At 37.7% G+C, this 15,875-nt stretch overlaps 1 protein-coding gene and 1 long non-coding RNA gene across 4 annotated transcripts in view; one reads left to right on the top strand and one right to left on the bottom strand.

Moving 5' to 3' along the window:
* Positions 1–15,875, top strand: part of LOC115765565 (protein bunched, class 2/F/G isoform) — a 154,812-nt gene that overhangs the window by 55,434 nt on the left and 83,503 nt on the right. The gene's annotated exons all lie outside the window — the stretch shown is intronic.
* Positions 8,696–9,935, bottom strand: LOC115765566. 3 transcript variants are annotated; one of them, XR_004018129.1, is made up of 3 exons: positions 9,542–9,935; positions 9,232–9,486; positions 8,696–9,143 (listed from the first exon to the last, which is right to left on the bottom strand). It is a non-coding gene; the product is annotated as an uncharacterized LOC115765566 (long non-coding RNA). The 3 variants fall into 3 exon arrangements; XR_004018130.1 differs by having other exon boundaries at positions 9,239–9,482; positions 9,542–9,933; XR_004018128.1 differs by having other exon boundaries at positions 9,239–9,486; positions 9,542–9,931.

Raw genomic sequence — 15,875 nt, 5'->3', positions numbered from 1 at the left:
TGAACTTTGTAGCTCGCATTGAATCCGTTCGACCAAAGTTCAGCTTTTAATGTCAGACATAAATGACTTATTCGCTTAAAGGTCACATTTAATTGCCAGCTGACAGTTGAAAATTGCTTTTTTATAAATCATTTTAATAGTTTTACTAAAACATTTTGAAGAGACTTTCGCACTTTGCTGAAGCTGTACGAGTTGTACGTAAACCTTACTCATATTACATTTGAAGATACGAAGCCTGAATAAAACCTATTAAAATGACCAAGGTTAAAATGAGTTGTATATTGAAATCTATAAAATGCGATTTATAGACTGAGACAATGAATGAAGATTAAGCAGCTCATGTAAAGGCATTTAAAAGATAAGTAGCTCCATAAAAAGTAATTTTTCAAAACAAAGGACAGACAAGAAAATGTCGAAGACTAAAGAATAAGAATGGGTTATATAAAAGCTTTAGGGGAATAACTGATTAGAATATATAATTGAATATAGAGGCTTGGAGCTCCTTATCCTTAAGAATAATACCATAACTAATAGAGACATTATTTCGTATAAATTAATAGCAGATACTAATAGATATTAGGACTAAATTTATAGCATATACTTTATCCATTTAAACTAAAAGTTATCATCTTATGGAATTTAGAACCTGAGAAATATTTATATAGAAATCTTAAAATCCTATTCCCAAAAGACTTGCTGAATTTTTGTATTAAGTATAGAAAATATTTCCTGAAAAAATAACAGATAAACTTAATTGAATTAAATGTCAAAAACGATTGATCTTTTCTTCGATATCTCTAGCCCTTTACATAATGTGGATAATTATCGATAAATGACAAATACAATTGATTTATCTTCGATATCTCTATCCCTTCTCATAATATCGATAAATGACAAACACGATTATTCGTTTGTTCGATATCCCCATCCATTTACGTAATATCGATTAATATCGATAAATTACAAACACGATTGGTATTTTGTTCGATATCTCTATCCATTTTCGTAATATTGACAAGTATCGATAAGTGTCGACTTGGTTTTTGAGCATAACTCGAGGATTATAAGAGATAGATGCTTAAAACTTGGTATTTAGGCTATCGTATAGTTTATGCAGATTATTAACAATTGACTCTTTCGATAACTTCTTCATATCCGCAATAATTAGAAAATAATCCATTTAAAAGCTGGAAAACAATATTCTTTCTCTCTCTCTCTCTGATTATAAGACTGACTCCTTGGCAAATGCTTTGCCTTCTAATTAACCAGCTCACATTTCTTCATAGCCACACAATAATAATTTCAATAATTATTCCCATAACTACCAAAAAAGAGGGCTCTAATTTAAACCCCTTTGGTAGAGATTCAATATAAATTCAACTCTTGTCGCAGTGTCAGAAGTCGCCTTGGGGGCGGGGGTCAACTGTTTGGTTTTCACCCTTTGTTCACGCCGACATTTAATTACTTTTTGGCCAGCCACGTGGCCAATGTTTACACACAACTACACACACACACACACACACACACAGACACACGCACACTCGCTCACATAAAATGCAAAAACAATTTTCACCATATTTCTCTCGGCGTTTATTTGGCCAAGCTAATGAGCTGCCGGCCCCATAACTAGACCCTCCCCTCCCCTCTAGACCAGCCCCTAAATGAACTGTGGGTGGGGCGGGGGGTTGGGCTGGGCTGTAGAAATAAACCAAAGCTGTTGGCACATGGCGCACAAACACAAAGCCAAATCACACGAAGACAAAGAAGAAGAACAACAAAAACAACAAGTTTAAATTTAAAAAAAAAAACAAAAAACAGAAAACATTAAGTTCATTATGGTATTGGGTTTCACGTAGTTCGCTTTGGGTTTATGACCAGTTCCAATCTCTGGGGGTCTCTCGTCCCTCCCCTCTTCACCTGCAACAGCAACAACAGACTTGGCTAATATGACGAATACGGGCAGACAGTTTGGCGACGCGACTGCAAACGACGAAGCAAACAAATTAGGCTGGTCTGCTTGAGACTGCCCGACTAGCAAGTACCCTGTTTCCTGGCCTACTCTTCTATGCTAAATGTTAGTCCTATATAGCTGCAGGGCTTGGTTTAGAATTGCTTAGGAATTTACAGGTACCAGAAACTGCAGTGTTTTTTTTTCATTTAGAGAAGAAATGGGCAAAGGCAACAAAAAAGTGTGATATTCCCTATGTATATATAATCTATATACTATAGTTGGTGTCTCTTGCACTTGGCATCTAAGGGATATGCTCAGGGAACCGCTTCGATACTTATCGTTATTGAGGAAGTTATCGAAAGTAAAACTCTTTCTGAGTATGATAGACTCTTCCTATAGGAATAGGCATACATAATACTCTTTTGTTGTCGTCATCTCTTATAGTCTAGGAAATGGGCTCTGGCAACCTTTTCGATACTTATCGATATCGAAAATACCAATTTATCGAATACTTTCTATATATTCTACCTATAAACTACATTTAACGCCTCTAGCTCATGCGAGATATCCTAACTTATCAATTTAGAGAAAGTTTTCAGCATACTTTTGCAGATTCTTTCCATATATATTCATCGTATCGTATGTTTCTTACTCTTGTAGATCCTTCGTATAGATATTCTTCCATATCTTTCCGCTACGTATCGATTCAGGAATATCTATCGAAATTCTTGGCATATATTCTTCGAATCGAATCAAGTCAAATACTCTTTGCCTCCATCGTAAACATATCCAATATGATTATGTATCTTACCCAATTGCAATAGCTACAGGGTATACAAAAGTGTTCGCACACCGTTTTCTCTTTTCTTTGCTTAGTTTTGATTTTTTGCATAATTCTTATGAAACGCAGCGCAGACTGCAGACTACGACAAGATTTTATGCTTGCGAAATATCACAACGAAAAACGAGCGAAAATATAGAGAGGGAGAAAAAAAAGTGGAAACTGCAGCGTAATTTATATCAATTATTGTTTGAGTGCAAGTTAAAGGCCGAAGACTGAATACTCTCAAAATGTGATCAGTTATAAGCTGACAAATATGAACTATTTCCGGGCCAAGTGTGCACAGATTTATAACAAAAAGCTTTCCACGCATATTTCACTTGGGCAGGTGTAAACATAAAATAGATTCAATATATATCACAATATAAACTTTGATTCTTTTTCATTGCATTTGTGTTTACACCTCGAAACACGAACCATCTAGACTTGAGAATTCATTTAAAATTTCAAATAAAAACAATAAAACACAGTCTTCCACCCATTTTTCACCAATATGAATGAAATAGGCCAATATATGCCAAAATATCCAGTAAAAAGAGAAGTTGACCTTTATGAAATTAAAAACAATAACAATAAGAAATACAAATACACATAAAATAGAATATCCGAAAATCACAATAAAAATCAGATTGTTTCCCCCATTTTTCACCAATCTGTGTGGAATATTCGAATATATGCCAAGATATACAGTAGAAAGGTTGACTTATATGAAATTAAAGAAAATCGGAATAAAAACAATAACAATAAGAGTCTCTCTATTAAAAACAAAAACAGATACTCATAAAAATAAAGAATATCCGAAAATCACAATAAAAATCAAAGTTTTTCACCCATTTTTCACCAATATTTGTGGAATTCGTCAAAGAAAGAAGAAACTACAATTTTACTAATTTAAATTTAGTTAAATCTTAGTCTTATATTTAAAGTTTTATGTTTCGATATGCCCCGAAAAGTGTTGCCACATGTTTGTTAGGGAAAAATGATGACCGCCCATTTTGGCCTAATTACATAGCCAAGTTTGCATTTGGCTTGCGTTTGGCTGCAGCTGCAGCAAATGGTTGCAACTTCCAAAAGGCAAAAAAGCGAAAACAAAATTTGATTAGTTGCAATTTGATTTTACGAGCGTTTTTTCTGCTTCTTTCCGTTTGAATTTAATTATGTGCGTATTTCGTGGTAATTTCAGCCACAAACTGAATACAAAGTGTCTGCAACAATTTGCATGCGGCATGCGGCATGCGGCATGCGGCATGCGGCATGCGGCTTGTGGGCTGCTCCACTAGACTTGGGAGAGCTGAGTTTTGGATTCATCAATCTACATATTAGACCCTTAGAAACAGACGGGCAGACAGACCAACTCACCTTTTCTAGAATCTGGATCTAGAATATATATGCTTTATGCATGGGCACAAAAACAAACATTACTTTGATATCGATGTTTATCGATTGCTGGCAAACGGGGCAAGTTATCGATTGTTTGAAGTTTCTATTGAGCGGACACTAGAAGGTCACTTGTAGTTCTGATATACGGACAGACGGAAGGCTTTTGTTAATCATTTTTAGAGGGTTCCGAATAGCCCGAAATAATATCGGGGATTCGATACTTGAACTTTATGGAGGCTCGTCTCAAAAGTGGCTTGTATGTGCATAACATGCGCCTTATCATAAAAAAATAATATGATTATATTAAGTTATATTAACTAAAAAGATGCCTAAACTATGCTATTAACTAGCAGATATGCCAAAATGCCGCCATTAAAGAACAATTGCCTGCATGCCGCAGCCCTAAAGTATGCTACGAGTTTTTGCTGGGGTAGCAAAAATATAATATATATATAAATTATAAATAAAAGTGATTTATCTTATATAGAAATACATTTGGATATATTTTAGGGAAATTTCTGGGCTTTCATAATTTTGTTTAAAGATTCTTGCACTTTTTATACTCTAAACCCATTCAAAATGGGTATAAGGGTATATTGTATGTGTCCAAATGTATGTAACAGGCAGAAGGAAGCAACTCCGACCCCATAAAGGATATATATTCTTGTTCAGCATCAATAGCCGAGTCGATCTAGACATGTCCGTCCGTCCGTCCGTATGTATGAACGCAAGGATCTCATAACCTATAAGAGTTTGAGACTTGAAATTGAATAGGTGTAGGTGCTCCTAGTGCCTGCGCAGATCGAGTTTGTTTCCGATAGTCGATAACTTACTCCGCTTCCAAGCAATCGATAAAAATCGATATCGATATCCTGTTTTTTGGGCAATTTTGGTAAATAATAAGAGCTAGAGACACCAAACTTGACATATAGCTTCTAAAATATAATATATATATGCATTTGATGTTGCAAGAAGAGGGTTCAGGGTATCCCCTAGTCGGGAGCTCCCGACTAGAACCTCTTACTTGTTTTTTGGGTACAACACGGGCAATGAACTGCGCTTCTCTCACTCAGACTCTGTCTCTCGCTCTCGCTCTCCCTTTCCACACATTTGCATTTGTGGACTAAACGAATGCCCATTCGTGTTGTTGTTGTTGTTGTTGTTGCTCAACCGGAACTATGAGGTCGTAGTGCCCATTACGACAATTGCAAAGCGAAGAAAAGAAACGGCAAATGAAAAATGTAAACAGTCCAAATTTATAACAAGAACAACAATAACAATAACAATGGGAGCTCCTGCTAACCCACAAAACTGGAGGTGATTGCACTGCCAGCCGCAGGACTAGGCTCTATAGAGTCCAAGTACCCCCCGATCCCCTCCCCTGCCCTGCCCAGACCCCTCGCTGCCTCAGCAAATTGGCCAGACACGCGATTTGGCGGCTTGACTTAGTTGCGTGTCAACAAACTGAATTTTAATGAAAATGCATTTTTGAGTTTTTCCCGCACGGTTATTGTCGCCCCTCTATGCGCGCCTCTATTGAATTAACCCAGTTTCAGTCTTTGAACCCGGACTCATATTAAATGCCGCAAGTGTAAATAAGAAAAGGTAACAAGTCTTTTGTGTGCTCAACTTAGTCAGCGCAGCGCTCGGACAATTATTTGGCCAGTCTGTTGAGTACACAAAAGAGAAGAAATCTCAGCATAATATTTGTCCAGTTTTGTGCACAAAAACAATAAGCCACACATAACAATGCGGGGCACACAAATAGCGCTAGACGTGAACCAAACTGTTTGCAATTATTGCATATATGCCATAAGTACTTTTTCGTATTGAAAAACAATGCTAATGGCATAAGCGAATGCTCGCAGACAGACTTGCTGACTTGTCTACAAGAGTGTCCTGCAGGACAGGTCATCGAGAGTGTCCTGCAGCCAGAGATAGTCAAGTACAAGACTGTATTTCTCGACTAAAGTCAAGCTTTCACACGCACAGTGCTCACGTATGCAAGCTTTGAGCTTGTATTGCGACTGTCTTGAGGAATTTGCTGAAAGCTTTCAAAGCTCACCAATACAAGCGCAGCGAAAGCTTTCAAGTATTATACGAAGCGCACGAACTCACAGTTTTGTGTTCGTTTAATGGACAGATTCTAACTTTATAACCCGACAGGAAGGGGCCCAAAAAAGGATCTAAAAGCCTTTTCTTACTGCCCTGCGCTATAGCACATACAAATTAGCGCAATTAAGAGGCCAACAAAAAAAATAACAAGAAATAAACAAAATTAAATGCAAATGCTCTTGCCACGCCTTTGACAATACGTCAAAAATTCGCTTTGTTCAATATTTAAATATTGTTTAATTAATGCATTTCGTCTGATGAACGGCGCGGCGACAAAAATAAAACTGAGTCAAATTTATTTTTGTTTTTATTTTAATGTGTTTCATTAATTTGCTGACTTTTTATGGTCTGGCAACGCTTGAGGCTTGAAATTAAAACAAACCTGTTTTGTATTTTTTTTTCTTTTTGCATTTTCGTGTAGTTTTACATAATTAATTTCAATTTCGTTTAACTTTGTCATTGACACGTCGCAACAGAGCTCAGCCACAAGATATGCCAAGCATATATTTATCTATATATATATATATGTAAATCTGCAATCATATTTTGTCTACAACTTTCACTTTCCTCGGCTGGAGTTGATAAATTAAAGTACGCGCAATTGCGACTCGTTCACAATAGGTGCGTAAAATGTCAAATTGCAGTGTGATTATCAACAGGTGGCAACGCCCAGCAACATTTTCAATGTACTCTATTTGAGGTTATGTTCGTCGTTGTTGTGTCGTTCACTTCAGACCAACTTCGATTGAACGGTTCATCAAAATGAACTACTGAACTTATTCAGTGATTAATGAACTAAATCGTTCATTTAGTTCACTCGTTCAGCTATTCAGTCGATCATGAACAATGTATTCTGTACTCGTTCAGCCGGTCATGAACGATACGTTCTTTTGAGATGTTCAGTTCTTAATAAACATAAAAGATAGCGGAATTTAGTTTCAATTTTGATTTGACTGCATAAGTGAACTAAGCGAATAGTTCTTGAACGACCGTTTTAGTTCACGGCCAGAAAATGAACGAGTGAACTTGTTCAGCAAATTGAACTAGAAATCCCCACTCTAATAGCCACAATATCATATAGCTTTCCATCCCAATTCAGCTTTTCGAATATATATATTCGTATTTGTTATAAATTCGGAAATATTCGGAATTTAAATTTAACATTTATGTACGCCTTAAATCAATTTAATACTCAAAAATTGCGTAGGCCTCACAGTCAACCAACCCAGCCCAGTTCCCCTTCATGCCGCTCAGATTGTGCGCCATAATATCCTAAGTAAATATTATATGCGAGGGTTGGGTTGGCTCTCATTAGCGTGGGCCTTGTGTGAATCAGTCAGTGCTGGGAAACGTTTGTTTTTCTTTTATGAAAAATTTTTGTGCGCACTTATTCTAATTCTTGGAAATATATTACGCAAAGACAAACACCCACAACATGTTGGCTACAGTGAAACCTCCTTGAAAATGTTCACAAACATTTTTGTCTCTTTCGCATGCTTTTATCTACAGACGCGCGCCGCGGTGTGCTTATCATATTTATAGATAGTGCTGTTATAGATAAGACTACCCTTTATTTAAGAACTGTTTCTTATGATAGATTGAACAAACAAGTGTCACTCAAAAGTGAACTTTGTAGCCAGGAACATGTTCTGAATGTGAATGACATTAGTTTTTCTTGATCAAATTTTGATTTTGGTAAAACTCACAAATTCTTATTATCTAGAATGCAAAAAGTTGCACATTTGTGCACCTTTCTTCTCGATTCTCAACCATTACTCAATTGTGTTTTGCAACACTGCCTCCAGCTCTAAACTACGCCGCATGAACACCTGAGCCTAGCCCAGGCACTCACCTGTTGCGATTATGCAAATTGACAATTGAATATTGATTATTGTTCAGTTGTGTATATTTATTTGCATTCATGCGTTAAATATAACTTAATTAATAGGACAACACATGAAATATTTGTGTATATATATATATATATGTAGATAGGTACAAATGTTTACATAATTAAAATTAAAATCACATTTTAATTATATTTGTTTTTTTTTTTAGTATGTCAACAAACTTACAAAACTAAAACAAACTGTTTTTATATATTTTTCATTTCTGATTTGTCTTTAGGTTAAATTCAAAGCACATTTTGCATAGGAATCAAGCATCAATAAACGAGTAAACGAACGGGCACACTGCCAAAAGTGTTGAGAAACAGTTGCTGTTTTTGTTTTTCTATTTGGCAAGTGTGCCCTATTTTTTTTTTCTTTTTTGCTCATAGCGCTCCTCCCACTCGCTCCCTCTCTCTCTCCCTCTCGCTCTGCATCGCTACAGAACGGTCATGGCGATGAACATGAGCAAGACGATGATGAGCCAAGGGCAAATGAACATTAGGCAGGCCACCTCAAACATATTTGCGGTATCTGCTTCCTCTTGCGCTTTTGATGTGTTGAATATGAGATCTCAGGTGGTGGACAACTGTTGCTCTTCGAATTGTAGTTGTTGTTGTTGTTGTTGTTTTTATTTCTTGCACTTTGTCGCACAGTTTATGCGCCGTTTGCCTTTTTTCTTCACTGCACAACTATTACTGTTGTTTTGCTGCTGCTGCTGTTGTTGTTGTTGCTGCTGGTTTTTTCTTCTCGAGCAGCTTACTGCGTCTGCTGCCATAACACAACGACGTACGACGTTCACTGTCACACTGAGCGGCTGGCTAACCGCTTGAGTGTCTCTGCCGCTGCCGCTGCCGCTGCCGTTGCTGCTGCTGCTGCTGCTGCTGCTGCTGCTGCTGCTTCACTGCCTTTGCTTTGGTTTGCTTCGCGTCGCTCTGTTGCGTCCGCCGGTTTGTTTGCCTTGTTATGCCTATGTGCATGTGTGCATGTGTGTGTGTGTGCGTGTGTTGGTAACTGTCAATCAGCCTCTCTGTCGTGCGCTCTCTCTCACCACTCACCACTCACCTCTTTTTTACTATGAGTTGTGTTGATGACTCTGCGCTCCGATCGCTGCTGCTGCCGCGCTCTCTCTCGCCGGCAGCGCTTAGTTCTGCTTACCTTTGCAATCGCTTGCGTTGGAGGGAAGGGGGGGTGGTTGGTTGGTCGCTGGGCAATTGCGTTTTATTTCATTGACCCCGGGGCAATTCTTGCGTTTCCACTTTGCGTTGCATTTCGTGTTGACAGGAAAATCTGATGGAATTAATCAAAGCTTGCTAAGCGAAGCGCTTATCAGTGGCAGAACTTAACGAGCTTTGAGCTTTGGCTTACCTTCTTGCACAGAACTGACGGAGCTTTACAGCTGGCAGCCTGAGAATCGCTGAGAGAGGCGCCGAAAAGCAGTGCTCCAAAATATAGTAAAACAAAAAAAAAAAGTTGAGTTTTCTTTTTAGCTTTGCTTCAAAAACAAAAACTAACGAAATTCAGCTTTATATGGCATATATTTCAAGGTTGAGACAACTTTGTATGGGCATTATTTAAGGGTATATTGATTGCCTTGCCTTAGAATGAGTATTCTTTGCAAATCTCTGTCTTTTTAATGCTTAAGGTCTCTTTAAGTCGTAAGTCTATTTATGCATAGATTATGCCTAAGGCTAAATTTGTATGGCAAAAATAGAAAATAGGAATCCGAATTTTAAAAAAACATCAAATTTTAAAAGTCTAAATGACAATTTACAATTTTGAATATGTTCTCGAGTCAAGAGTTTACTGTAAATACATGTTTTCCAACACTGAAAGCAGCCTCTACAAAAATATCGATACTTCTGAAGTAAAAAAAAAACTTTTCCATTGAGAACTAACCCAACCGCATATCGTGATCAACTTCTGTGGCGACCTTTTACAGAACTGGTCCGAGCGTAATGCACTGCGATGTGGCCATATGGAAAATTACAGGCAACCAGTTTTTAATTTGAGTTTGTGTCTGTTTCCATTTCCTAAGTAGTTTCCATTAACAAAGGCACAAAGCACCTAATCTTATCAGAGCTAGAGCTCTACCAATATGTCTGCATGAGTTGGGGCTCTTCAATCAGTTGGGCTACTTGAGAATTGGTTAATTGTGCTAAATATATGAATGAGCCACAATATAAAAATATGAAAAAGCAATAAACAATTTATAGTCTAGCAATATCTAAATCTACAACAATAAATTAATTGTCTAGATTAAAAGTACTTTGAGTAGCATATTAATGAAATTTCTATTCTCTTTCCTTTGCAGGTATGTTGTGATTCATTTCTAGGTGTACGTAAGTAATATACAAAAACTTATAGAGGGAAGAATCTGGAGATAATAAGGAAAATTTGTATATATTATTTAGTCTAGAAAGTAAAAACCAACTATTTTCAAGAGCTAAACGGATGCATACTAAAGATTAGCTTTCAGTGTTGATAAACGTCTTAAAGATATCATTTAAAATAGACCAGTATTGGGTCCAATTCCCAATAATGTTACGTAAGTCATAATATGGAAAAAAAAACTTTTTTTGGCTAAGTTTTTAGTAGTTCTTTCAAATACCTCTAACTAAAATTAGAGAGATTGGATAACAAGTTTTTCGGTTTTTTATAACATCTAGAGATATTTCCCAAACTTATTAAATGTAACGGCACAACTGTGCACTCCATTGTCCGGCTGTCCGAACTTTGTGTACACTTTCCCTTGTTTATGCTTTGCGCTCAATGTAGGTCATGTTCCAGTTCCGTTAGCACAGGGCGAATGCGAGCGGGTGTGGGAGGGAGGGAGAGAGAGAGAGAGAGAAGTGGACTTAAAGATGCGAAGAGCATATGCAATTAACATGGTTCTGATGAGTTGCAAGAAGAAGAAGAAGAAGATGAAGCAGCAGCGCAGACAAGTGTCCTTAGCATGTCCCGTTTTGCTCGTTTCCTTTGTCTTATACAATCTTTCTTATCGCCTGCGACATTGATTTGTCATAGCCGGTAATTAACTATTTAGAATTGTTGTTTGTATTTTTGGTGCTGCGTGCGGTGAGGTCCTTGCACAAGGACCTTAAAATTGTGCGCCTCGTTGATTATTTATAAATTGGCGTAATTAGTTAGGCAGTCGGCGAGCCCGTCGGCGACGACCCCAGCAAAATTAGGACAACGACAATCGGAGAGTACAAATCTGCTGCCCTCTCTCACGCTCGATTTACAGCGTGTGCAGCGTTCATTTCTGCAAGCCAGCAGCAGCCGCCTCTCTCTCTCTCTCTCTCGCAATTGTCCATCTATTGTTGTGATTGCTGCGAGCTCACCACACCACACCACACCACATCACACTTCACCTCACCTCACTTCGCAGTTAGCAGCAGTGACCCAGGCACATTTGTTTGTATTTGTGTTTATGCTAAGCGTATGCGCAGGCGCCTTTTGCAGCACCAGCGCAGCGGCAGAGCATATCAGGTGGATATACATAAACCTCTTAATGTGCTCTCACTCTCTCTCTATATTTATGTATGTATACGCATGATAGAGAGCGTGTACAGTGGCAATGGCTAATTAGTAGGCTGGCGGGCGGGGGGAGGGTCAGCTCTGTTTGGTAACGGGCTGCCACCCACACACATACACACACGCATAGTTCCTGGGCGCTTTAGCTTAATCAATGCGCGCCCACTTAAAGGCAATTGCAACATAAACTCTCTCGCTCTCGCGCTCACGTGGCAAAGTTAAGCACAGAAATGAACTTGCAGCGCTGCTGAGAGAGCGCGCGCGCTCGAGAGAGCATTTGTGTGCGTATGTATTGGTGTGTCTGTCTGTGTTTGCCTGCGCTCATCTGCATGACGATGAACGCGCCAAACGGGTAACACACAAAAAAGCTACCCTCAGAGTGCTGCTGCGGCTGTCAATCTACACTTTGGCTTCTTTCTAACCAACAAACAACAATTGCATTTAATAAAGTGGAACATCAAATCAAAATAATAATAATAATAAAAGTCGAAATATATCTATATTTTATATAAAAATCCAAATTTCGCTAGCTAAACGTATTAAACGGCACAACGTCTTATCTCGCGCCCCTGCAGCAGCGTGTGTACGTGTGCGCGTTTCATGGTGTTTGTGGCAAATGCGGAAGTTGCCGTCGCTGCCATCGTCAGTCTTCGTCGGACGTCGCAAGTGTGCAACGCAGTTGCTTTCCAACAAAACAAACAAGCAGCAAAGTGCTAAACCAAAAGTAATTTGTGTTATATAAATGATTACAAAAAAAAATAAAATAAAATAAAATTAATTAGAGCTGTGCACATATATATATATATATATATCTAATTTGTGTTGTTTATAAAAAAAAGGCACGCAACGCAATCAAAATTCATAAGCGAACGCGCCTCAGTTCTATAACTCGACCAGGCGACAAAAGCGTCCGTTGCCAACTCTCACGCGCTCGCTCGCGCTCTCTCTCTCTCTCGCGCGCCCTCTCCTTCGTTCGCTCTGTGTGTGTGTGTGTTGTTGCTGTAATTTAAAGTGCGTGGCGCTAGCCACTTGCTCTCCGACCCCCCGCCCCGCACCCACAACTGCCCTTACAGTTAGTTTCTAGCCGTTTCGCGCCTATTTCGTATACGTTTCTTGCCCGTTCGTCGTGTGGACAAACAAAATTTCATTCATGGAAAACAAAAATCATCTAGAAATTGCCTTTAATAACGGAAATATATTTATTAAAAGGTAACTAAATTATTTGTTGTGCGTCATTTTTGTGTTTTTTTTTTTGAAAATTGTTTTAAATTTAAACAAATTATTTCATCATAATTATCCACATTAAAATACCTCTACATGACATTCTCTAGCTCTAATCCTGAATCTTTGCCTTCAGTTTGGGGGCTCAGGCAAATCGTGCGCCCACTCAAGGCTACGCATGCGCCCCGCGCCCCGCCTTGTTCAGAATGTCAATTTGCGTATTATGTAACCGTTTCTAAGGTCAAAGTTAAAAGCAAAAGGTTCTAATGAAGGTCTCCCCCAACTAGACATTTAATCGCAACTCATTATCAAGCTGCTCGTTATTGTGGTATTTTTTAAGTGGTATCTGCCTCGAGCTCAGCTCTCAGTCAGGGCATTATTCCAAGTATCCGTAGGCCTATTTATATGCGGCATAATACAATTAATGCAAATGGAATTCCGCAGGCGAAATGATATCATGCGGAATCACATTGTACGGCAGCTTATAATATGCCTAGCTAAAAATAGTATAAAACCTTTATTTAACACTGTTTTTTAGTATTTACAAAAACAGAGTTGATTTGAGTGGAACTAGTTTTTTGGAATAAGTAATAGATTAATGGAATGCTTGAAAAAAGTACTGCAAATTATTTAGTATATCAGCTATAGATATAGTATAATATATATATATGATATATCGCTTTGATTTCTTTGGAAAGACATAGTTAACATTATTCTTCTGTTGAACTGAACTAGTTAAATTAGTTCTTTGGAACTGCTGAGATTATCAGTTTACGGCTCAGCCCTGGATATAATCCAAGGAACTTGTCTTATCACAACCTTCTATTATTAGTTCATTTCACGCAAGTTCTTATAGCACTTTTATGTTCCACATGAACTAGTTCGGTTCATGTGAACCATGTGCCTTCAAGTATTTGGCACTTCAATCTTTACATATCATATCTGTATCTATTCATTTAACTTTTCGCACTCTCAAATCGATTATTTTGCCAGAAGTTCCTTTGCACAGATTCGACAGTTGTAATGTCTATCATTAACATGTTCGCCGAGCCCATAAAAATCAGCATATAAACCCATTCCCTGCCCCCAAAGGAAACCACCCTCAAATATATATGTGCATAGCATGCGATGTTTATTCAACAAAAAACACGCCCCGAAATCAAGTTTTTCGCCAAACCCAGCACAACTTGAGGCTGCCCACAAAAATAGAAATAGAAAAAAAAACAACAACAACAACAACAACAACAATACTCAATGTCATGTTGTGAGTGTCCTTAAGGTCAATCAATGGACTTTTGCATAGCTCCTTTTGCTCTGCCTGATAAATAGTGCGATAAACCCGCCCCCCCTTCCCCCCTCGCTTGCTCCTCAAATTACTTTTCCAATAATTCAGCTTGAACCTGGAAGGTTTTGGTCTATCTAATATTACCTTCAGGCACCTTCAGTCCATTGATTTTCTCAATTGTATTGATTAGCTCACGTTCTTCTTGTGCTTCATTCATGCATTTCTGTTTTTTGTTTTTGCATAGGAAACATGTGCTCTTATAGCCTACAGAATACCCTGTAAACTTTGTGTACAGCATACAAACTTTTATAGTTCCAGATCTTATGAACTCAGAGTTGCGAGAGCCTGTTCAGATAGCTTTGGCTTTATTTATATGGCTTGCAAGCAGCTAACCATGTTTACTATTTATTTAAACATCTTCCTAGTTTCTTGGCATTCAATATGCCCACTTTTTTGGGGATATTACAGGATATATGTGAATGACATTGTCTTCAAGTCGTCGTCATCTTTGATGGCTTCGCATTCGATTACGCAATGCCCACTTGAAAGTTGCTTTCATTCATTTCCCCATTGTGAATTGTTGCCAACAACAACAACAATAACAACAACAACAACAACAACAACAACAACAAACAACGACAAACAACAAGAAAATATGGTACAACTTGCGAGCAACCCCTTTTTCGGTTTGACAATAGCTTCGCGCACAGCGTTGCGTATACGCAATATTTTTATAACTCTGACCACATTTCCTGCCCATTCGCCGCGGCGTGACCTCAACCTGAGTCAACACACCCCAAAAACTAAAAGCAACAACAACAACAACAACAAACGCTGAGCACAGCAATAATAATAATAATAATAATAAAGACAAACTCAAATGTCGAATCAAACATCAGTTTTTCACGATCATCATCATCTCATCATCATCATCAGCATCATCGTCATTTAGGCAAAAGCAATAATTAAGATAATTCTTAATACCCTGTAAACATTTATATGTTGTTGAATGCTATCCTTACTTATAAACCATATATGAAGCAAATATACCCAAGTTAATTCAAGCTTTCCGTCTAGAAGAACTCAGGATCTCTTGAAGCTAATTGCAGAAATCTAGCATGTAGCTTCTAATTAGCATATCGACTTGTTTGATAACTCCCCCAATACTATATAGTACATATATACTGTAGGTAAAGTATATAGATAGTTCCATATAAAGATCGTTCTAGATAATATATAGTATAGGTGTACCTAATCTAGATGGATAGTATAAACTATAGACCCATAGATCTGAAAGTCAAAAGTTCAAAAGATGGATAGAGTATATTGTATAGATATAATGTATAGATAGTTCTACAGGGATATTATGTACTACAGACATATTGTATAGATAGTTCCATATATTACAGATAGATAGTTCTATATGTTTTATCTATACTATACTATTCTATCCAGCTGACTTAATGAACTATCTAAGTATATATATTATATGGATTATATAGTATATAGTTTTAGATGGAAAATATGTACTGTAGATTTAATCTGTAGATAGTTCTACATGGATAATATGTATTATATATATAACAAATAGTCAGTTCTATATATTATATCTATACTATATACTATCCAACTTTCTAACTGACTTAAAGAACTGCCTTC

This window comes from Drosophila novamexicana, unplaced genomic scaffold (assembly GCF_003285875.2).
Source record: "Drosophila novamexicana strain 15010-1031.04,08,12 unplaced genomic scaffold, DnovRS2.1 tig00000974-arrow-arrow-pilon, whole genome shotgun sequence".
Lineage (NCBI taxonomy): Eukaryota > Metazoa > Arthropoda > Insecta > Diptera > Drosophilidae > Drosophila > Drosophila novamexicana.
The sequence above is the reverse complement of the archived record's forward strand: the minus strand, read 5'-3'. Positions and strand labels throughout refer to the sequence as shown.